Source organism: Bubalus bubalis, chromosome 4 (genome assembly GCF_019923935.1).
Source record: "Bubalus bubalis isolate 160015118507 breed Murrah chromosome 4, NDDB_SH_1, whole genome shotgun sequence".
In the NCBI taxonomy this organism is placed as follows: domain Eukaryota; kingdom Metazoa; phylum Chordata; class Mammalia; order Artiodactyla; family Bovidae; genus Bubalus; species Bubalus bubalis.
In genome coordinates this window covers 76317988-76343811 of record NC_059160.1, presented here as the reverse complement: position 1 = coordinate 76343811, position 25824 = coordinate 76317988, and the positions used below count along the sequence as shown (strand labels likewise).

Below are 25824 nucleotides of genomic sequence, written 5' to 3'. Positions count from 1 at the left end.
TTCCTCATCTATTTGCCACGAAGTGATGGGATGGATGCCATGATCTTCGCTTTTTGAATGTAGAATTTTAACCCAACTTTTCACTCTCCTTTCATCAAGAGGCTCTTTAGTTCTTCTTCACTTTCTGCCAGAAGGGTGGTGTCATCTGCATATCTGAGGTTATTGAGATTTCTCCCGGCAATCTTGATTCTAGCTTGTGATTCCTCCAGGCCAGCATTTCTCATGATGTACTCTGCATATAAGTTAAATAAGCAGGGTGACAATATACATCCTTGATGTACTCCTTTCCCAATTTGGAACCTGTCTGTTGTTCCATGTCCGGTTCTAACTGTTGCTTGTTGACCTGCATACAGGTTTCACAAGAGGCAGGCAAAACTTTCCGTTTATTGTGATCCACACAAAGGCTTTAGTGAAATCAATGAAGCAGGAGATGTTCTTCTGCAATTCTCTTGCTTTTTCTATGATCCAATGGATGTTGTCAATTTGATCTCTGGTTCTCTGGTTCTTCTGCCTTTTCTAAATCCAGCTTCAACATCTGGAAGTTCTTGGTTCACTTTGAAGAAGTACTGTTGAGGCCTAGCTTGGAAGAATTTTGTGCACTACTTTGCTACCTTGTGAAATGAGTGCAATTGTGTGTGCAGTGGTTTGAAGATTCTTTGGCATTGCCCTTCTATGAGGTTGGGATGAAAACTGACCTTTTCCAGTCCTGTGGCCATGGCTGAGTTTTCCATATCTGCTGGCATACTAGTGCAGCACTTTAACAGCATCATCTTCTAGGATTTCATTCAAATTTCTTGGTTTTTACATGTCTTTTTGTATCAGGATCCTACCCATGATACCACATTACATTTAATCATCATATGCCTGTAGGCTCCTCTTGGCTCTACAGTTTCTCAGATCTTCCTTGTTTTTGATGACCCTAATACGCCTGGGGAATACGAGTCAATTATATTGTTGAACGTCCCTCTAATTGGACTTATCTAATGTTCTTCCTTTTTTAAAAAAATTCAATTTAACTAAAAAAAACAAAAACAAAAAAACAGTCCATTTCTCCCACCCTCCACCCACTGCCTCTGGCAACCACTGCACTCTTCTATCTAATAGCTGGGCATGGTGAGGTATGGGTGATTGGTTTCTTTGTTTTTAGATTCCACATATAAGAAGTTCTTTTACTGATAAGTCTTTTACTGACTTATTTTACTTAACATATGCCAAGTCAATCCATGTTACAAACGTCAAGATTTCTTTCTTTTTATGGCTGAATAATATTCCATTGCATATAAATACCACTTCATTATCTATTAATCCATCATGGATACTTACATTATTTCCATATCTTGGCTATTACAAATCATGCTACAATGAACAGGGGAGGTACATGTATCTTTTTGAGCTGGTGCTTTTATCTTCTTCAGATAAATACCCCAAAATGAAATTGCTAGATCATATGGTAGTTCTTGGAGAAGGACACGGCAACCTACTCCAGTATTCTTGCCTGGAGAATCCCATGGACAGAGGAGCCTGGCAAACTACAGTCCACAGGGTTGCAAAGAATCAGACATGACTGACAACTCAGCATGCATGCACACATGGTAGTTTTAGTTTTGAGGAACCTCTATACTGTTTACCGTAGTGGCTGCAACAATTTACATTCCCATCAACATACACAAGGGTTTCCCCTTCCTCCACATGCTCACCAACATCTTTTAATTCTAGTCTTACTGATTAGAGTCATTCTAGCAGGTGTGAGGTGCTATCTCATTGTGGCTTGAATTTGCATTTTCCTGATGATTAATGGCATAAAGCATCTTTTCATGTACTTGCTGGCCATCTGTATGTCTTCCTGGTGAAAAATGTCCATTTGGATTTTCTGCCCATTTTTTAAACTGGATTGTTTTTTGCTATGGAATTATATGAGTTCTCCATATATTTTGGATATTAACCCCTTATCAGATATATGATTTGCAAGTATTTTCTCCTACTCAGGAGGTTGCCTTTTTTGCTGTTGTTGATGGGTTTCCTTTGCTGAGAAGTTGTTAGTTTGATATAATCCCAGTTACTTTTGTTTTTGTTGCTTTTGCTTTCAGGGTCAGATACAAAAAATCATTACCAAGACCTATGTCAATAAGATTCCCAAGTAGACAACATATTCTCAGTATTTCCAAATAATTCTAAAGTTAAAAGTACAAAATAAACAATTATCAGGAACACCTCATTCACTTGGGAAACTATTATCACAGTATACATGACTGAAAGGGATACGTCAGAAAGAACATGTATCGCAAGATAAATATTTTTATCAACATGAAAGTATAAGCCTACCAAGCAAAATAAATTCATTCCCATTTCACCAACCACAAAACATGCTTCCCTTTACCCAAAACACACACATATATATATACACAAGGTAAACCTTTTAAACCTAAACTGTAAGCCTCTGGCTCACATGAAAACAAAACTACTTTAACCACACACAAGCTCCCGCACTCAGACTTGTAGTTTCTACATGCTGCCCACACAGCACTTTGTGAGCATGTGATTAGGAGGAATGATGCACAATCACACCACATTCCTTCCCTCAGCTCACACATCAAGAACTTGCCCTCTCAGCTGCATTCTTCTCCAAACAGCCATGGTCACCTTAGCAACCCTATGCTCCTAATATGGACAGCTGCTCCATTTAAAGTCAGCCCTTCTTGGCAGGGAAAATGCTTGTTCTTCAAATTGGGGGAGAGAGGAGAGGTTTTCCTTTCAATACACATTGCAGGGGTTGATTTAACTTGATCAGCACTTTTGTTCTGTGGCAGCAATTTGTGTTGAGTTTCAACCTACTTTGAGTTTTGCTTTTTTGTTTTTAATTTAAAAGCAAATGGCTAAAAAATAAAATCAAAGCAGCTAAAATGGAATTCTCAGAAAGAGTGGAACATGAAACAAAAAGTTATCTGAAATAACTGTATTTTATAAAAAGATACAGCTATCTACATTTTTGAAAGTTAAAATTTACTTAATCTGAACCACAACATCTGAAGCCTTATTATACAATAAGAAGTCAGTCAGGAAGACCTGTCATAGCCTATTTTTGAACAACAACATTGCTAAGCTTCAAAGTGCTGTAACTCCAATCTATTTAATAGGCTATGAGTCGATCTGTTTCCCTTTATCCCACCACCTACATGTGAAATCTTTCCACAGGCTCAAATGCAAACCAGATACTGAACCAAATGACTAGTATAATCCCAGGACCCTCTAGACCTGGAATGACCTAGCACAGCCCTGGATTACTCAAAACCAACCTTGATCTGTGTGTGTACCACTAAAGCCAGGCCTGAACCAAAGTAAGTCTCTCAGATTAAAGATACAGGTTTATGATACAGTTTGCCTGATTTTCATACTAAACAAATTATTGGGGGAGGGGAGGGGCTACCACATTCTGAAATATGTGAGATCAAATTGCTTGTTCCATACCCACAAAAGGAATCTAATTCCCACCAGTCAAAATTAAACACTTTATTTTTGAGTAAAACTATATTCAAACTAAAAAAATTCACAGTATTTGTATATTTGTTCTAAGTTGGAAAATTGCTGAAATAATTTTAATATGGGCAAAATCCATATTAATTTATTAAGTACTATTATAGTGAATGTCTGGAGAAGGCAATGGACCCCACTCCAGTACTCTCGCCTGGAAAATCCCATGGATGGAGGAGCCTGGCAGGCTGCAGTCCATGGGGTCGCAAAGAGTCAGACATGACTGAGCGACTTTACTTTCACTTTTCACTTTCATGCACTGGAGAAGGAAATGGCAACCCACTCCAGTGTTCTTGCCTGGAGAATCCCAGGGACGGGGGAGCCTAGTGGGCTGCCGTCTATGGGGTCACTCAGAGATGGACACGACTGAAGCGACTTAGCAGCAGCAGCATAGTGAATGTTAAGTTCAATGAACACCATCTATATCATTTATTGGTTATATTTTTGCATGTATATGTGTGTTTTTTAAACTTCTCAGACTATGCAGTTCCTTTGGTTAGAAACATTTCTTCCACATTAAAACAATCTTTGTAATTACATCTTTTATACAGAGCAAAACATCCATCGATAGGGTGGCAATGTACATTAGTAAAAAGAAACTAAAGCCGATTTTATGACTGGTTTCCTTATTTGTAAAATGATAATACTATTTGTTCTACTGATGGCATGTGTTAACATCAGATCAGATCAGATCAGGTCGCTCAGTCGTGTCCGACTCTGTGACCCCATGAATCGCAGCACACCAGGCCTCCCTGTCCATCACCAACTCCTGGAGTTCACTCAGACTCACGATCATCGAGTCAGTGATGCCATCCAGCCATCTCATCCTCTGTCGTCCCCTTCTCCTCCTGCCCCCAATCCCTCCCAGCATCAGAGTCTTTTCCAATGAGTCAACTCTTTGCATCAGGTGGCCAAAGTACTGGAGCTTTAGCTTCAGCATCATTCCTTCCAAAGAAATCCCAGGACTGATCTCCTTCAGAACGGACTGGTTGGATCTCCTTGCAGTCCAAGGGACTCTCAAGAGTCTTCTCCAACACCACAGTTCAAAAGCATCAATTCTTTGGTGCTCAGCTTTCTTCACGGTCCAACTCTCACATCCATACATGACCACTGGAAAAACCATAGCCTTGACTAGACGGACCTTTGTTGGCAAAGTAATATCTCTGCTTTTGAATATGCTATCTAGGTTGGTCATAACTTTCCTTCCAAGGAGTAAGCGTCTTTTAATTTCATGGCTGCAGTCACCATCTGTAGTCATTTTGGAGCCCAGAAAAATAAAGTCTGACACTGTTTCCACTGTTTCCCCATCTATTTCCCATGAAGTGATGGGACCAGATGCCATGATCTTTGTTTTCTGAATGTTGAGCTTTAAGCCCACTTTGTCAGTCTCCACTTTCACTTTCATCAAGAGGTTTTTGAGTTCTTCTTCACTTTCTGCCATAAGGGTGGTGTCATTTGCATATCTGAGGTTACTGAGATTTCTCCCGGCAATCTTGATTCCAGCTTGTGTTTCTTCCAGTTCGGCGTTTCTCATGATGTACTCTGAATATAAGTTAAATAAACAGGGTGACAATATACAGCCTTGACGAACTCCTTTTCCTATTTGGAACCAGTCTGTTGTTCCATGTCCAGTTCTAACTGTTGCTTCCTGACCTGCGTACAAATTTCTCAAGAGGCAGATCAGGTGTTCTGGTATTCCCATCTCTTTCAGAATTTTCCACAGTTTATTGTGATCCACACAGTCAAAGGCTTTGGCATAGTCAATAAAGTAGAAATAGATGTTTTTCTGGAACTCTCTTGCTTTTTCCATGATCAATACAATGTAAAAATAATGAAATTATTATGCCATACAAAAAACTCCAAAGTTTAAGCGACCAAAGGGACTATATTACGTGAGGTCTAATTCCCTGAATTGCTATTTTTAAAAAGAGTCAAGGGAGTATTCAACAATGAATGGAATACCAAATCAGTATCAATTTCAAGAGGTTCCAGTCTTCCAACCAAAGATTTTACAAATATTTAAGTGCTGACATACAAATAACTACTTCTTTCAAAAAGCCTCAACTCTGGCTTTTAGATGTGAATTCCCTGACCCTTTTCCATTCCACTACTGAATCAATTCCACATTTCCTCCTGTCCCGTAAGATCCTCCTCCCACCAAAAGAACACTGCTCCCAAACAGCTCGTTATCTTTTTCCATCTGATAGAAGCCCCTCTCTATATGATCAGTGCTGTCATTATCCTCCTTAATGTCAGGGTCCATCTTATCCTCTCCTAGGAGTTTCTCCCTCTCCCCTCTTCAAGACTACAAGGAATATCATCACAACAAACTGGGAGATTCTGAAGTCTCCACTGAAAGTATCTAGTTAGGGGATCCAAGAGAAGTTACTTCTGCTGACACTGTGCTTACCACAGATGAAAATGTCTCTCTGCATCTCAAATTTAGAATCTTGCATTTGTACTGTTCTTATTCTGTGTTAAGATTCAGTGATGGGGATTCAAAGAACATGATTCTGCTTCAATGAAGTAACAGAAAAAAGAAGATGAATGTTAATATATAATTTAATGCAGAAATTAATTAACAAGAATAAATAATGAACAGATTCTCTAATATTACTGGTATTATCTTTCAACTATTGGGCTTTTGCCAGCTAATATTGAGACCTAAGCATTTTAACATACTGTTTCTAGAAAAAAAAAAAAAAAATGTATGTTTTTCTTAGGCCCTACAATTCTTTTCTTTGAAAATTCTAACAGACTCCTAGATAGACACTCTTCTAAATAGATGTTTATATTTCCTATAATCTTCTATAGGATCATAACTTCTGTTCTAATTCTTAACTTCAATTCTAATATAAAGAAATAAACAGAAATTGATCTTTACTTAAATGAAACTTAAATGCTCATTTTATATGCCTTATATGTTTAAGAAATTTTACATCTAATAGCTTCATTTTAACAAACAACCTGGAATACAATGTACCAGCTGGACAAAACAAATTAGATGACCACTCAGCCAGATCTTAGAAAAAATATAAGAGAGGAAGGTGGAGGGGACTATAAGAATTAGATTAATACCTAATGTATAATTAAAATATAAGCATATAAAATAATAAAACCTTTAATAATATAAAAACAAAAGGATACACAACAAATACATTTAAAGGTCACCTATATAGGGACTAGTTAGAAAATGGAAGAACAATCCTTTAATCAACCAATGATAAATGGATATGACACAAACTGAGGAATATCGCTAACTCACTATTCCTAATCATGAGGTTAAAAACTAGTACTTAGTATTGAATAAGATAATCATGTGACTGCTTAGATACATGGCCTCTCTCTCATCATTCAGCGATCATTCATCCCATCGGTGATCACTACTGAATTATTACCACTTTATTTAAATCCATGGTTGTCTGTGGGTCCTTTTTATCACCCTGACACTTCAGGACATGTTTCCATTTCAGTATAGTAATATTTTATAAGGATTACTTTTTCTTCAACTCTCAGCTTGACACTTTTCTTTTTAAATGGCACTCCAAAGTAAGGTACAATAGCTAGTATAAAAAAGGTGCAAATTTTTGAGCATTTTAAATTCTGTATGCACCTAAATTATGTTGTGTCTCAAGCAGCAACATATGTTTTGATGTACAATTCTAGACTAGTCAACATGAAATCCTCTGCCTTTCCTCCTTTGTCTTCAGTGGAGAGCAGAAGTTAAACCTGTGTTACAGGACTATGGCAGGGTTAAGGGGAATTCCCCAGGCTTAGCAACAGTGGAGGCTAGAGCTGTTACTCCTCAGTCTAAAGGGAAGTGTCATGACCAGGACCTAGAAGAGTAGTGGCAGAAGAGGGCCTCTTGACAGAGGCCACAACAACAAACTGCTACTTCAGACAAAGCCATCCTCTTTAATAATAAACAAAAGTTGCCCCAAATTTTAAAATTCTGATAAAATATACATAACATAAAATTTATCATTTTTAAATGTAGGGTTAGCAATAATTTAACTTGTCATGTCCTTTTAATACCTTTAACTGTGTAGCAGAGTGATACTACATAAATGTGAATAATCCTTTTAAGATTATTTTTACTCTAAAAAAATTATGAAAACATCTGGATATGTACAAAAATATAGATCTACTGAATACATATAGGTGAACCCTATGGGCACAGACAACATATATATAGACAAGATATGCATCATTAACGTATCATACTTTTTATTGATGTCTGACATTTAAGTTTTATTTGCCAAAAGAACAGTGTCAAAGATGTAACAGATCAGTTCACTAATATTAAATTTTTTGAAATTTCCGTTTTAACTTTTAAGCATTGTGGTCCAGGAAAAGAAGGATCTGGATCTCTCCTGAAGTACTGTCTTTCAATAATGCCCTGGAAGATCAGACAGTGTTATTCAAAGGTTCAAAGATCCCCTCCCTTAACCCCCGATAAGTAGAAGAAAAAATAGGGGGAAAGAGTTTCACAAGTAACTTGGGAAATGAAAGCTTGGTAATTCGCTCTCCCTTCCTCCTTATCAGCTAATGGGTCCCCTTTATTTTCAGTTATCAGGATAAAAACTGACTTGATTAACTAAATCTGTGGCAGATACAAAATAGGTAGAAAAGATGTGTGTTAAGTGTGCGTGTCCCCCTCAGGACAGAGGATACTGAAAAAGGAGAAAAAATGAGAAAGTTATTTGATCTGACAGACTGAATTAATCTGTAGTGATCACTACTACCTATGCCAAAAGTTTCTGAGAAAACTTAACCAAATAAGTTCTTAATGCTGCCAAGCAATTGATTTTAAGTTATCTGGTAGAGGGTAAGCACACTGATAATGAAATTTTACTATCTATTCACTTGACCATTTCATCCTTTATAAATCTAAAGAGAATAATAATGTAAATCAATGATGATTTAAACTCCATTGTAAAGGTGATCATTCAGGATTTTTTTTTTTTTTTAAATACTAGATGTTGTTCAATCTTTTACTACTTACCTGGTAGGAAGCATTCCACTTTTTAAATAAAGGAGTTATACATTTTCCATAGGTAGAAGCTTAGCTAAATAATCTCCTTTAACTTACAACCCCTAAGAGAGTTCCTATGAACCCACTTTATAGTGAAGTCATTTAGATAGCACTATCCACTGAGGTAAAGGGTAAGTGGGCCTCAATGGAAAAAAGAACTTTTTCCTCAAAATGGTCAAACCTACTCCTAAAGATGCTAGGAATGAGCCCTGACTATGAAAAGCAGTATTTGAATTTCAAGGTGACTATTTTAATCAGATCCTTTTAATCCTAACTTTAAATAAAATGACCTGTGTCCTGCTAACAAATTCTGAGGTAGTAAAGGAATAGCTAATAAATGTGTGAGAATCTTGTAATAATTAAGAAAAGACATGAAATAAGTATGGGGAAAGGATAAAAAAAAAAAAAAATCCAGAGCAATTAAGCCTACATTTATTTTATTATTTTATTAACAATGTCTTACCTTGTGGAATTCTCTTCTGAGAAAAACAGATACAATTTTGTCCCTAAAAAAATTTCAGGGAGAAAAGTTGAAATGTTAGTTTCAACCAGAAAGTCTTCTGAAAATGAAGTTACAAAATGCTGGCATAGTACATTTGGATTATTACAACATCTGGTATTAAAAAGCTTAAGAGACATTAAGTCTCAAATAATAAAAGCATTCACTATCTTCATTAGAACATTTATTATAAAATTGATTATTGTATTATAAAAATACTTATGATTCTACTGACAAATCATTTTTGCTAAGTATATAATAACATACATAATAATGAATGGCGTGTTTTCATATTCTAAGACATCAGTATTTTATTGGATTTTACTCTTGCCAAGATTTGATATTCTGAAGTGTACTTTTTTTTAGCTATAATATACATGTCATAAAATATATCTCTTTAATATGTAACAGTCACAGGTTTTTACTGTACTCACAAAGTTATGCAACCATCATCACCACCTAATTCTAGAACATTTTCATCACTCCAATAAGAAACTCTGTACTGAAGATTATTTTTATTCCCAGGAAGAAACATCTTAACAAATTTAATTTTAAAATATATACAAAAAGCATATTCTTTACAACACTATGGTCGTAAATTGTTTTTTTTTTTTAATGTGCAGAACAAAGATCAGGGAAACAAATACCTAAAAATTCTAAGAGTGGCTGTATGTGGACAGCAGTATTACAGTGACTCTTTTTCTTATATTTCCTCAAAACTAAAATTTTATATTACCTTTATAGCTCTTAAAAAAGGTACAGCTAAGACATACATTTTCTAGAGCTATATCCTAGAATTTGTACTGCAATCCAAAAGAAAAACAAAAATACAAGTTGACACTTTTTTTAAAGTCAACTACATTTTTTATTAAATGTTTTTCAAAGTAGACAAAGTACGTATAAAGCTAAAAAAGAATTTTAAATTTATACACTTACTAATCTGGTTGAAAAGCCACAGCTGCATCTTACTTTATGACAAATTGACTGTTTCATCACTTTTGCATCTGGGCATCTACTTCTTAAAGGTCATTTCTGAAATAAAGATGTAGTAATTAAGAACATATTATAACAAAAATATAAAATTTTTAAGGACAATTACCTAAATATTAGTGACTACAGGGAACTGTCAAGAGTTCTTAACCAAGCTTCTAAAAAAAATTAAACAGGGTTGAGGATGAGGTGGGAGGGCCCCAGAAATAAACAGTTAATACTGTTTAACTGTTTTTATACTGAGTATAAAAATCAACAATGTCTTCAGTCCTCAATTCCTTTCACCCATCAATCTTGCAATTCCTAAGGATGCCACTTATCGACAGGAAAACGAGAAAAGGAAGAGGTGGAAAAGGAATCCTGAAGTTGCACATTTGGCTTTTGGGCCTTTTTTTTTTTTTCGGCCTCGCCTTGCAGCTTAAGGGATCTTAGTTTCCTGACCAGGTATGGAACTTAGGCCCATGGCAGTGAAAGTGCCGAATCCTAACCACTGGATAGCCAGGGGATTCCTAAAATTGAATGTTTGAAAATAATATAATAATTGCTTATTTATTAAGCTTGTCTATTTCCCCCTCACATCAACAGAAACCTAAGCTCCAGAGCAGACTTTTTTTCTCTTATTTACTGCTATCTCTCAAGCATCTAAGACAATGACTGCCATGCCCTAAGTGCTCAGTAAACAGTCACTGAAAGAATAAATAAAATTATGAATGATTTAATGTTAATTGATGAAATATTTAACCTGACAGTATGTCAAAGTGCCAACGTTTCAAAACATCATTTCTTCCACACATACACCATTAATTTTAGTGCTGACTACTGAATACATCTTTAGTATTGTTTCTTTTCTCCAAAAAAGTCCATAACTAAAAGACAATCAAGACATGGTCCCCAAGCTTCAAGGAACAGAATAAAGCCATATATCTTGTGATTTTATTACTGCAACCTCTGGGTAAGACTCCTAGAAGAGAATTGCTGGATGTGTGACTTTCCTAAATGTTGCCAAATGGCGTGGATGGGGGCCTTTTTCTTTTTAAACATGTATGCTCTCTGCTGTGGGACTTCCCCAGTAGCACTGGTGGTAAAGAACACGCCTGCCAATGCAGGAGATTTAAGAGATGCAGCTTTGATCCCTGGATCTGGAAGGTCCACTGGAAAAGGAAATGGCAACCCCAGTATTCTTGCCTGGAGAAGCCCATTGATAGAGGAGCCTGGTGGGGTATATTATATTCCATGGGGTCGCAAAGTGTCAGACACCACTGAAGCGACTTAATACGCATGTTCTCTGTTGTGGAGACAGCTAGGGAATGTAAGAAAAATCTTTTATAGGGAGTGAAAACCTGACTGATCTCAAGAAAAACCTTCAAGGAACCCAGTAATACCCACTACTTCCCATCCTGTAGCTGAATTAGTATTCCACACAATGATGCTCTTTCAGTAAAAAACTGAGGGGAAATACAAATATTACTATAAAATTGCTTTTCTTCCTTTCAAAAAGCAGTGGAAGGATAAACCAAAATCCTTTTTAAATGGTTATCTATAGAGAAAGAGAAAGCAGGTGTAGAAGACAGGGATGGAAGTTATTCTTCTCAGAATATATCTCAGTTTTTACTCTGAAGACATGTTTTAAAGTCAAATGAACATCAAATGATAATGACATTTTGAACATCAAAATTATAATGACTACCACTAACTGAAACAGTAAATGTATTTTAAAAACTCCATCATCATCTTTCACAGTTACTAGAGCAAGAAGTAATTATCCTGAAAACTAATAATGGAAAAGAATCAAGTATTTATCCTGCTGTTCTTACATGAAAGGTACCCTAGAGTAACCAGATCGTCAATAAGTGAAAGCAATCTTTTATAGGATTCCAAATAATGAATGTAGAAAGAATGGCAGAATTATAAAATACCCATTTTACAATCATTAATGAAAAAATAAACCTAATATTTATCCTGGGAGTTTCAATTTCAAAAAATATCCATAATATTATCACTTTCACCACCTCCACTCTTACAATGGTCCAAGCCACCTTAGTTCTCATCTGCATTAATAGTTCTCCATCTGCTCTCCTAGCTGCTTCCCTTGCTCACCTCAACAAGATAGTCAGATTAGTTCTTTTCAAAAGAAAATCAGATCATGTCAGTCTTCTGCTCAAATCCTCTAAGTGAGTCCATCTCACCAGTCTAAGAAGCTTCCCTGGTGGTTCAGATGGTAAAGAATCTGCCTGCAATGCAAGAGACCTGGTTTCGATCCCTGGGTCGGGAATATCCCCTGGAGAAGGGAATGGCAACCCACTCCAGTATTCTTGCCTGGAGAATTCCATGGACAGAGGAGCCTGGTGGGCTATGGGGTCGCAAAGAGTCAGACACAACTGAGTAACTTTCACTCACTTCACACCAATCTAAAAGCAAAAATCCTTACAAAGACCATAAGGACTATGATCTGATACTTTCCTTCCCTATCTTCCTAACCTCACCTCCTACTACTCTCCCTCTTGTTCACTCCATTCTAGCTACACTGGCCTCTTTTCTTAAACTCATCAAGCACATTCTCACTTCAGTGCTCAGGCGTTGTACTAATTAACTCCTTTACTTCTCTTAAGACTTGGTTTTTAAATTATCTCATTAAAGAGATATACCCTGGTACCCTGCTGCTGCTACTAAGTCGCTTCAGTCGTGTCCAACTCTATGCGACCCCATGGACAGCAGCCCACCAGACTCCTCTGTCCACGGGATTCCCCAGGCAAGAATACTGGAGTGGGTTGCCATTTCCTTCTCCACCTGGTACCCTAGGCAAACCCGAAATATCTGCCTTGGATTTCATTATGTGGTAGAGAATATGTAAGAATAAATCAGTCATAAATTTTGAAGATGATACTCACTGAATCAATGAAAAAGCTGGCTTAAAACTCAACATTCAAAAAACTAAGATCATGGCATCTGGTCCCATCACTTCATGGCAGTGAAGCAGTGACAGATTTTATCTTCTTGGGTTCCAAAACCACTGCAGATGGTGACTCCAGCTAAGAAATTAAAAGATGCTTGCTTCTTGGAAGGAAAGCTATGACAAACCTAGACAGTGTATTAAAAAGCAGAGCCGTCACCCTGCCGACAAAGGTCCATATAGTCAAAGCTATGGTTTTTCCAATAGTCATGTACAGATGTAAGAGTCTGACCATAAAGAAGGTTGAGCGACAAAGAATTAATGCTTTTGAATTGTGGTGCTGGAGAAGACTCTTGAGAGTCCCTTGGACAGCAAGGAAATTAACGTAGTCAATCCTAAAGGAAATCAACCCTGAATATTCACTGCAAGGACTGATGCTGAAGCTCCAAAACTCTGGCCACCTGATGCAAAGAGCTGACTCACTGGAAAAGGCCCTGATGCTGGGAAAGACTGAAGGCCAAAGGAGAAGAGGGTGGCAGAGATTAGATGGTGAGATAGCATCACTGACTCAATGGACATGAATTTGAGCAAACTTCAGGAGACAGTAAAGGACAAGGAAGCCTGGCATGCTGCAGTCCATGGGGTTGCAAAGAGCCGGACACGACTGAGCAACTGAACAAGAACAATCATTGAAACACAAATGTAGTCCATTTTCATATCTTTGTGTCTAAACATCTATGGGCTTCCCTGGTGGCTCAGATGGCAAAACGTCTGCCTGCAATACGGGAGACCTGGGTTCGATCCCTGGGTCAGGAAGATCCCCTGAAGAAGGAAAAGGCAACCCACTCCAGTACTCTTGCCTGGAAAATTCCATGGACAGAGGAGCCTGGTAGGCTACAGTCTATGGGGTTGCAAAGAGTCGGACACGACTGAGCGACTTCACTTTTTCTTTCGTTTCTTTAAACATCTATGAAGCTATACTGTCCCTTTTAAAAGATTCTTATGTTAACAACTTCAAAGAATTAATGAAATACAGCTACCATAATGTGGGTGGCTTTTTTTTTTCAGGTTTGATTTTGTTTTTAAATCATCTGTATCATAACCCTAGAAAGAAGTGGTGAAAGATTTGCAGTGTATGAGTCCCATTAAAAAGCAGCTAGCAAAATAAACGGCATTCCCTTTCCTCCCACTCCTGTAGGGATTTGTTGGAGAATACATTATAAAATTCCAAGTAAACTCAAGAAAAGTTTGACTCTTTCAAATTTATCTGTTACCTTTAGGCACCATGATCACCAGAAAGAATCAAAGGAACTCAATAACTCCAACATGACTAGACTAGCTATGACACGGTAGGGATGTTTGAACTGAATAATTTTTTAAAAATAAACAAACTCCCCGTGGGCTAAGGCCTACTCTGCCTTTTAAACATCCTGTGTGTGGCTGGCAAGCTTCAGGGTCCTAAGAGAGATAGCCAGGGGACAGAGAAAACAAGTATGACTCAGTGATCATATTTAACAGTCTCTGAAGACCAAAACAAAAGATACCAGTTCTGGCAAGAGTTCTCCAGAATTGCCCCAAAACTGACTTATCCACATACCTTTCATCTGAACAATCTATTTTCACTTAGTTTAAGGCTCACAAAGCATTTGTTATGTGCCTATCAGACCTCATATACAAAAGTAAACCAAAAGTATAATGAAAACAATCAGTTGGGGTTCTAAGAGTTGGATAATGAATCTAATGTTAAAATCTGCTTTGTTTGGGGAGGGAGGTGAAGAGAACTCTTGAATACTGTTGTGTAGCAATGCCCCCACTCATTGGAAATCAGACTTCAACCACTTAAAAAAAGGCTAGTGATATTAAAGGAACCTTTACTGAGCAACTCCTGTGTGCCAGATATTTATATTAGCTTGCTTAATTCTCAGAACTTCCCTATAGGAAAGGGATTAACAAAACAGAGTGGTTAAATAACTTGTCCAAACCAGAAAGAAACAGCTTCAGAATGCAAAATCTCAGTCTCCCTTTTTCACTGTTATAATCTGCACTAAACTAGAATAAAATGGTTAGTCACAAATACCACATTTGCCCCATAGGAGTAACATGTAACTCCAGGCTGCTCATTTGAGAAATCTATTCTTCCAAATTTGCTTTAAATAAGAACACAAAAGAGAAAGGTCCACTGTTATACATTAATAAGAAACATGTAGCATAAGGGATGAACCAGAAGAATATGCTACATTTATCTCTAAGAGAACTGAGTAAAAGCACAGCTCACTAATTAGTATTCATTCATAATGATTAACCTGAATCACCCTAAGTATCTGATAGCTATTCCATATTCTCTGAGAAGTCAGGGGGGAAATGTTAAGCCTTAATAGAGTAGGTTACACAGATACTGATCAAAATAGCTTCTGTACTTTTCTGGATGTTTGAAATACTTTTGTCTCTTTCTCTCTTGTTATATAGATATACACATACACATACATACATTAAAAGTTTTTCATTAACTTCTTAAAATTTACAACAAGATTGTTAGTTATGAGTCCTAATTTTCCTTTTCTGGAAAATTCTCTCACGTGGAACACCTTCCTGACACTGTAACACTTACTGACTTCAGTTCTTTTTATTGTTGTTGCTATTTACCCAGAAGCAATTTTATTTTTAATTGGAGGGTAACTTTTTTCAAGACTTCAGTTCTTTATACTCAATAGAATCTAATTTTTAACAAGTCATTATACTTTTTTCTAAATTGTACATTTGTTACTAGATGCACACATTGCCTATCAAACAATGAAAGCATCGTACCTATTATAAAATAAAAATCAAGGTGATTAGTTAACTATTAAGACACATTACCCAGGAAATGTCCTCAGTTATTTGGAGAACATGAAGATTCCTTGGAACAAATTATCCCCATTGACTAAAAAACACGCCATTTAAATAGCTTGCTTTATATAGAACAGAGACTCAACAGATTCATGATTTAAAATTCCCAAACCCCTAATACCTTGATTGTGTCTTCTAAATACTTGATTGTGTCCTGGGAATTTTCAGTATAAATTAACACTTAAAAAAAGAAACCTCCCTCACAATCTCAAATCATTGCACTAATGGTTAAGAATGAAGAAGGGAAGAGGAGGACACAGTCTTCCAGGGCACTAATTTTAAATAACACAACTTTCACCTACAGGGTTTGCTGTTTTGTTTTGCATTTTAACAAAATGGAAGCGCATCGCATATAGAGTATGTATTGCTTCTTGAAGCTTTGTCATACACACCTCCTCTCCCTATAGTTAGTGTTTGTCTCTCTCTTTCCCTTCCTTCCTCTGGTACACAATATGAATAATTGTTACTTTTAAGAACTTTTTAAAAGTCTTTCTTGAAGTTGTTACAATCTTGCTCCTGTTTTATGTTTTGGTTTTTTAGCCCAGAGGCATGTGGGAGTGAACCCGCACCCCCTACATTGGAAGACAAAGTCTTAACCACTGGACCGCCAAGGAATTCCATTAAAACTTTTGTTTTATATACAAACATGCTACTCACATTCAGGCCATGATAATAAAATATATTTCTTAGTTAAAAAAATAAAAGACATCTTAACATATGAGTCTATGTAGAACATTAAGGTAAGTATCTCCTGAGTTAGTTTTCTTCTATGTCTTCAACATTCTATATAATGAAGAGATATATACAAATCTAAGTATCAGAGAGCCTGTGGCTTTACTGTTTTTCATGAGTTTTTAATGTAACACACAAAAATACTCACTATGGAGAATAGTTTGGTATGAAGGCAGATTTACTTTGACTCTATTCCAGGCGGTTGAGTTTTCTGAATACCAAGAGTATTTGATAGTCTCTTCTTGAAGATGCTGTAATACGCATGTGTCCCCACAAACTGTTACCCAACTGCATTAACTTCCTAAAAAACGGGAACAATTTTTATAAAGCTCACTTTGGCCCTTGTATTTTCTAGGGGATATTCAGTAATTCAAAAATAGAAGTCAACCTAGAAGAGTTATACTTTTTTTCAAAATTCCTTCTTTATCTGCTAGGAGGACTACTATTTCCATTCTTTAGTAGTTCTGGTAGACTCTAAATATTTTCAACAAACGTAATAGACACAAATTTTCCCCACAATCAAACTCTTAATTAATTTCTCATGGTGGGCACTTCACAAAGGAAAATGAAAGAAAGAACAACCAATGCCTTCAATCAGTTTTCAACAAAATGAAAAGCAGAATTCATGTTTCACGATAGAACCTTAAGTAAATCCATAACCCAGGGGACTCAAATAAGCTATACCTGTTTTCTCTGAACTACAGCTATGAAATATTGTTTCTCCAAAAATCCACAAAACTTTCACTTACAGCCATCTGATAATTCAAAGGAATTCAGTGACCCTCTATAACTTTGTACTCCTTTACTATATTGATACATAAAGAATTTCCTAAAAATTCTATATTTAAATGGTATGTAGAGGGGGAAAAAATGGTAAGAAGGAGGGTAAGAAAGACAAGCCTCATAAATTGGCCATATTAGAAATAACAGAACGGATTTTGAGACGGGGGGGGTGGGGGGAGAAACCTGTGAAATCATTTTATATTTTATAGGTGAAGAAAATGAAGCAGCAAATAAGCAAGGAAAGATGTGAAGTTCATATTATAAACAGTATTTGACCCTAGAATTACCAATTCCAACAAATCTAAAATAGGTGCTTTAGCTTAATACATACATACTATATATATGTATATAATCAGAACAGATCAGGATGTTTAAAAGTTTAAATGAATGCACGTATTCTGAATACAGTACACAAGTTAAGGGAAGTCAGAAATGGCCTATGTATCCTTTAGGGATGACAGAATTCCAGTAAGTAACCTGATTCCTTGGTACAGTTCTTTAGGACAGTCTATGCCAGATGGATCACTGCTCTGGCCCAGTATGGCATTTTTTACTTAGATGGCTAATTAAAGGAACCGTTAGCTAATGTTTATAAAGATAAGAAAGAGTGTATATGCCAACATCCTGTTTTCAATTTGATAGTTTCATAAAAGGACTACTGCCCATTTAGGATTGCTGGTCCACTAAACCTATTCATGACAGAGGAATAAATCTCAAAATAAAGGAGTGGAACAGCAGACTATATATATAACATCAACTGCATTTAGACAAAAACCCATTGTATACAGCCTGCACTGAACCAAAAAAAAAAAAAAAAAAAAAAACATAGAGAAATGAGTTCTCAAATTTAGATTTATATTCTAGGAAAGATTAGATTAGGATAAGGACAAAGGCATATTATATTCAATATTAAAAATGTAATACTTAAAGAGAACAAAAGTCACTTTTAATTTCATGGACATTTACCTTACATTAAGTATTTCTCTAGTACCAACTCACATTTAGACTTCTACAAGACTATGTGTGTGAAAGGATACTTGGTCTACTCAATTTCACAAAAATTACAGCCTCCCATTTAGTCCCAAAGGTACACGTGAACAAAATAACATTATTATAAAGTGCTGTTTTAGTAGCATAGAAAAGTCTGTAGAACAGACTCATACTAAAGGAATAATTAACAAGAGTTTCAGTTCATGAAGAAATACTCTAGCTTGGGTGACATCAGGGTAACCACGAGAGTATGTCTTCATGATTTCCCCCCAAATCAAGCTGGATATGCCCCAAATTAAATAACAGTTCCTATTTATTACTCCTTTTAAGGAGTAATCACTCCTTAAATGACATCACTTTTAAGCTTTAAAATAGAAGTATATAAGTTAATTTAAAATACAAACCGGTCCAAAGGCTTATAACTTAATTGTTTAAAGAAAGCATTGATTCTAACTTTAAAAAAAAAAAAAAAAACCCTCAACAACTTTCCTAAAGTAGAAGAGGAGTTTCATCATTTTCAATCTATCAACTTATAATGTGCATGTCCCCCTCATTCCTTCCATATATATGTTTGTCTCTGTCCCTCCCTCTCCCAGGGCCTTGGAGGGTAGGGGGGGGGAGGCGGGGAGAGGTGCTATTTCCTCCCTCCTCAATCTTGGCCATGCTATGTCCCCTCTCCTTCTTGCTAACAGCTCTTACACTCAATTACTGGCAAGCACCAATACTCAGAAAGAAAACATTTTATCAGATTGTAGCCTGTGTCAAATAAGAAAAATAGCCACAAAGTGAAAAATGGAAAAAAAATCATTCAATTAGTTGAAAATAGATAAAATTAAAGCTATAAATTTTCATTCCTTTAAAATGCCTAAATACACAGACATAATACAAACTACTTTAATAAACTTAGTAGAGTTACTCTAACAGATTTATTTATGGGAGTTTGATTGAAATATGTTGGGAGAAGGGTTATTAAAAGAGTTAATTTAAGACCTCCCTGGTGGTCCAGTGACTAAGACTCCATGCTTCCAATCAATGCAGGGGGCTCAGGTTTGATCCCCAGTCAGGGAAGGCAATGGCACCCCACTCCAGTACTCTTGCCCAGAAAATCCCATGGACGGAGGAGCCTGGTAGGCTGCAGTCCATGGGGTCGTGAAGAGTCAGACATGACTGAGTGACTTCACTTTCACTTTTCACTTTCATGCATTGGAGAAGGAAATGGCAACCCACTCCAGTGTTCTTGCCTGGAGAATCCCAGGGACGGGGGAGCCTGGTGGGCCGCCGTCTATGGGGTCGCACAGAGTCGGACACGACTGAAGCAACTTAGCAGCAGCAGGGAACTAGATCCCACGTGTCACAGCTGAGTTCGCATGATGGAACTAAGACATGGTGCAGCCAAATAAATAAATATTAAAAAAAAAAAAAAAGTTAGTTTAGTACAGCAGTTATGAGCACAGGCTTTGGAATCAACTTTGAGTTCATGTCCCAGCTCTACAATGACTAACTGTGTGATCTTAGCCCGGTTACTTACTGTCTCCCCTTATCACTTCATTTCTAATGTTGTAATAATGTGATAATGCTTATAAGACAAATTTGCATGGTACCTAGCACACAGTGAGAGCTCAGCACACATAACATGTAAAACACTAGCTACAGTCAACGCTTTTCACTCTTATTGTCTGCCTAGCATCTGAATTCCCTTATTAAGTGTGGGAACTTCCCCACCTTATGATTTTAGAAAGTCAAAGAGTTTCCCACATCTTAACTTTAAGAACCTCACACCATTTTATGATTTCAAAAGGTGAGACACATTTCCACGTGTCCTGTATAGCCAGGACACAGGCTCTGCCGAACACAGAAAGCCCAGCCCAGAGTAGAAATGGGTAACTAACGAGCAGAAGAGACCAGAAGGAACTCTCTCTGATACTAATGGTGGAGCAACTACAGGAAGGTCAAGTCTAGGGCAGAGGTAGCAGCACTTGGGGTCAACCAGCGCTGGCAGTGTCACTGGGGCAGGCTGTGGCGTCTGTCAGTCTGTCTCTAGATGGTACAGGCACCCTCATGGGAATCGTTGTGCAATGTGATTTCGGGCATTGTTTCTGGCTGCTTAGTCCTGAATCTGGTTCTCTAACTCTCAAAACAACTTGATGAGCCACTGAGCTCTATCCAATATTCTTTTAAAATTCACAATATGCTTTAATTGGTTTTTACTGCCACCAAAAATTCTGACTGAAACAATCCATTCTTACCTGCCCCAAACTCACAGAGGGAAAAAAAGACTGTTTTTAATCTCTCCAAAGAAATACAAAAGTAATGTACACTTTCAACCAATGGATTTATCCTGTGAGGTCTTGAAAATCTTAGTTTTATAAATTTTGGATAATTCCCCTAATTTCAAATATGAGAAATGTCTAATCTATTTTAGATTTACTTCTAAGGAACACAGTCAAGGAGAAGTAATGACACTGGAAAATAGCTATATGCAAAGTAGTAGGTACCACCATGGTAAACAGAAATTATCCCAACTTGCCTGAGACCACCCTTGCTGTATTCCCAACAGCTTTCTTGCCAGCAGATTTTTCCTTGGGGTCCTATAACCAAGGGAGTCCCTCCTCCTCTTAAGGGTTATTTTAAAGACCAAATTTTTAAATTATCATCAAAAGGCCTTAAATATTCCTATCTTATCAAATAACTCAGCAAAATATTTGTATGATACAACCACCTAACTCTCTGTTGCAATAGTGCAGAGCCAGTCAGTGCCTGATTGCCACAGGCTAATTTTTCAGTACATAAAACAATCCCTTCCCTCTGCCAGATTTCTCTGCCTGGCCATTTTGTAGTTCAGTAATGCTTTTTCCATTGTTTAGAATGTTAAGCTCAAATCTGTTAATTTTATTATATGTCAAAATAAATGTAATATAAGGTTTGTGGGGATTAAGAAAATGGGGGTCTAAATTTTTTTTTTCATCCCAGGAACCTGCTACCATATAGAGCCAGAACTATGTTTTAATGAATAAAAGAGCAATCTAAACAAAAGAGCAATCTTTAAAAAGTGATAGTCTTTTCGGACTAAAATCTGGAAAAAAGAATCAAGCGTTTAGAAATGTATACTGACATCTAACCTATACTTACCATATTAAAAACTCAGCAGAAAAAAAAACTGAATTTTCAAAGAGATCTGTGAAAGAAAAAAAAAGGCCACAGAATTTTAGGGCTCATGATAGAGCTATGTTGTAAGACAGAAGCTGTTGTGACCCTGAGAGTTAAGTTATTCAAGGAACCGATCTTTTGATTCCTAGCTGAGTGATGTCATTGAAACAGCTTGCCCTTCAAACAGTCAAAATAAAGTTAACTGCACACCACATGGTATTAATTCTTGGATTTAAAATACCAAAAAAATACTAAATCCAAGGCAAGCAATTTTAAAACTCAACTTTTAATACTCTTTAATATATAGTTTTGTTTTATGATAAATACCCTGGACTTATCAGTGTAGAAAAAATCATCAAGAAAAGTAAAAATTTTTCATAGTATCCATAACTCCCAAGTGGTGTAAAAATCAGTTTTGCCTATGTGCTGAGGGATGTTTCATTAATCACCAGTAATAATTTATTGGTTGTTATTTCCTGGCTGCTATTAGAACATAAATTATACTAAATACCATGAATTTAAATTTATGCTATTTAACAATAACAAAAAAACTGTTGTTTTTTTCTGGTCATAATCTACCTGCCCTAAAAGACACCATAATCCCTTATGGAAAAGTTTCTTTGTATTTGGTCATATTAAAGGTAGCAGAGATCAAATTTTTTGCCAACAAACACAAGAAATGCTGGGCTGGATGAGGCACAGGCTGGAATCAAGATTGCCGGGAGAAATATCAATAACCTCAGATATGCAAATGACACTACCCTTACGGCAGAAAGCGAAGAAGAACTAAAGAGCCTCTTGATAAAAGTGAAAGATGAGAGTGAAAAAGTTGGCTTAAAGCTCAACATTCAGCAAACGAAGATCATGGCATCCGGTCCCATCACTTCACGGCAAAAGCATGCAAAGATGGGCTCAATAAAGGACAGAAATGGTACGGACCTGACAGAAGCAGAAGATATTAAAAAGAGGTGGCAAGAATACACAAGAGAACTGTACAAAAAAAGATCTTCACGACCCAGCTAATCACGAAGCTAAGATACTCCCTATCAAAACAAGGGGCAAGAACAAAAAATACCCGATATCCGAAAGAGAACAAAGAGAGAATACATGTATAAAGAGACAAGGTTTACAGCAAAATGGCAAACCTAAGGCACATGTACTGCTATTTCCCCTTTTTCAAAACTGGCTGACACAGGTAACAGGTGACAGCTCTGCAGAAGTTGCCAAAAGCCACAAAAACCTCTAGTTGGCCATTACAAAGCAATGGGAGTTATGAAACCAAGCAAAATATTGTCATTTCTGGTTTAAATTGACAGGAGGCAGGTTACAGAGAAAAACTATTAAGGAGGGGAAAACAATAGTAGAGTCACAAAGATATACTGAGCTATTTATTTTATTTTTAAAGGTTACATTCAGTTTCATTTGGGCCTCCCCAGTGGCTCAGCAGTAAAGAATTCGCCTTCAATGCAAGAGTCACAGGAGATGGAGGTTCGATCCCTGGGTCAGGAAGATCCTCTGGAGGAGGGCATGGCAACCCACTCCAGTATTCCTGCTTGGAGAATCCCATGGACAGAGAAATACGGCGGGCTACAGTCCATAGTGTCACAAAGAGTTGGGCAGGACAGAGGCAACTGAGCACGTATGCACAGTTTTGTTTAGTCCTCATGACAAACGTGTGTTAGTCACTCAGTCGTGTCCAACTCTGTGACCCCATGGGCTGTGGCCCACCAGGCTCCTCTGTCCATGGCATTTCCCAGGCAAGAGTGGGTTACCATTCCGTTCTCCAGAGTATCTTCCCAACCCAGGGATTGAACTCAGATCTCCTGCATTACAAAAAACAAGTTTACAGAATTTTAAAGAACCAACTTGCCAGAGTCATACATAGCTACAATCAGTGTGGAACTGGGGCTCTAACGTGGACCTGAGCACTTTATCACTCCCTTTAATGTACTGAGCAATTCAACTGACCTAACCCTCTATCCATCCTCCCATGTAAATCCACCAGAACAGATTTTTTTTTTTAAATAAAATTTTAATTATATAAGTAACAGCATGCCTCTAATTGAAAGTCTGGAAAATATAATGGATGTACCAAAAGTCGTATCTTTTTTTATTGCTTTTATAATTAGTATTTTAATGAACACCTTGTACATAAATCTCTGCACAGTTTTATTCTACATTTATAAAGCATTATAAATGGAATTCTGGGTCAAATAGTGGGAATACAGTATGCCAGAACATCTGACTTTAATATTGCTGAACTGACAAAGAAATTATGGTTCCTTAAGAAAAACAGCTATGCCTTATTTTCCCGTTATCCACAATGCCTAAGCACATGAGCAAGTGTTCTCATGACTGCTGAATAGAGGTTTCTCTCCCCTTAGTACACAGTCTCTGAAGAGAGAAATAAATAGAGCAGGCTCTCAAATTAGAAGACAACAATTGTGCCAAATATCAAACTTATGGCTGCATAAAACTCTTTTTAGGGAGAAAAGAACATGAACATTAACAATGCCATTCAATATATTTCCATGTGTTTAAAAGACTTTGGATATCTTATAGTTTATTTTTAAAATACAGTATTTTCGTAGGTATATGGCATATACTGAAGACACTGTTTCTCCCACTTTACCTATATGTCTTAATCTACTATTGTCCATGGAAATCATTTCAGAACATGTAGAAAACATGTAGAAAATTCAGAGAGCTGTATATTTTAATAATAACTAGATTTCTTTTACTCTGATTTTCTGTCAAAAATCATCATCGATTTTCATCAAGTTCTAATGATATTATAGCAGGCATTGTCCCCAGAAAAATGAAAAAGACTGACTACAAAACAATGTGCCAGCAGGCCCTGAACTAGCACTTTAGATGCATTAATTTAAACTTTACAATATTATATTATTATTACTATTACCTCTATTTCATAGGTAAATTCAAGCAGAGAAAGACTGAAGTTGCTTGTTTGGGGACTTCTGGTCCAGTGGTTAAGACTCTATGTTTCCACTGCAGGGGGCACACTTACTTCCACTTATTTCCTGGCTGGGATATAAGATCCCATATGCCATGCAAGTAGGGCCGAAAAAAAATAAACTTGCTTGTTTTTTTGAATCTAAGTATTCTGGCCACTTTTTTTGAACCTAGGTATTCTGGCCATTACTTTGCCAACAAAGGTCCATACAGTCAAAGCTGTGGTTTTCCCAGTAGTCAAGTATGGACATGAGAGTTGGACCAGAAAGAAGGCTGAACATCAAAGAATTGATGCTTTTGAACTGTGGTGCTGGAGAAGACTCTTGAGAGTCCCTTGGACTGCAAGGAGATCCAACCAGTCAATCCTAAAGGAAATCAGTCCTGAATATTCACTGGAAGGACTGATGCTGAAGCTGAAGGAAGCTCCAATACTTTGGCCACCTGATGTGCAGAGCCAACTCATTAGAAATCAGACCCTGATACTGGGAGAGACTGAAGGCAGGAGGAAAAGGGGAAAACAGAGGGTGAGATGGTTGAATGGCATCACTGATTCCATGGACATGAGTTTGAGCAAGCTCCAGAAGATAGTCAAGGACAGGGAAGCCTGGCATGCTGCAGTACATAGGGTCGCATAGTCGGACACGACTGAGCGACGGAACAACAAATTCTGGCCACATTTCTAATCACTACAACAAAATTGACTCTCAATATCAAGCAAAAAGCACTGGATAGCTTTCCGTGAACACTGGTGGTACAGGACACGATGATAGTATGCTTTCCAGAAAATAGGAAATTCAACCAATCCAAATGAATTATTTATTCATTAGGTAAAGAGTTATTTATTATAGATCAAAAACTGTATGTATCAAAACGTGGGAACCTTCTCCAAACCTTAAGAAATGCTAGGTCTAAAAAAGTTGGAGAAAGATCAATGTAAGGCAGATTTCTAGTTAGACAGATCTAACCTAGTTAGATTAAAACAGAATTATTCACAAGTGTCAGGGCATAGAAGGAGTAATTAGTTCTGCCTAGGGCATTCAGAGAAGTTGTAGAAAGGAGGAAATACCTCAACTACACCTTGAGTAACAGACTTCTAAGGGAATTTGTAGGTAATAGTCTGTCTCCCAAAATCACTCCCCACAGAAGGGTCAGGTTCTCACTGCTATGAAAACTGCTGCAGTAGCAGAGAACATGTCTCAGCACAAAAGAACCATCTTATGTTGGCTGGAGGAGAGTATGGGGTTTCAATAGGTACAAGTGATCAAACCCCCGTCAACACTATGGGAACCACCAATAAGAAGGAGCCTATCTATCAAGCTTAATTTTATAGCCAACATAGCTACAAAACTGCCTTTATTGAACATACTTGTA

The 25824-nt window shown here is 37.1% G+C and overlaps 1 protein-coding gene across 5 annotated transcripts in view; it reads right to left on the bottom strand.

The window, feature by feature from the left end:
- Nucleotides 1-25824, bottom strand: part of FRS2 (fibroblast growth factor receptor substrate 2) — a 105202-nt gene that overhangs the window by 41905 nt on the left and 37473 nt on the right. For 3 of the 5 annotated variants that reach the window (XM_006058379.4, XM_006058382.4, XM_044941608.2), the window contains exons 2-3: nucleotides 9999-10094; nucleotides 9027-9069 (exon numbers count right to left, since the gene is read on the bottom strand). The exons of 1 other annotated variant lie outside the window; for it this stretch is intronic. The gene's annotated coding sequence lies outside the window, so the exon portion shown is untranslated. Of the gene's footprint in view, nucleotides 1-5938; nucleotides 6045-9026; nucleotides 9070-9998; nucleotides 10095-25824 lie in introns of all 5 variants that reach the window. One more of the 5 variants, XM_006058380.4, reaches the window with a different exon arrangement.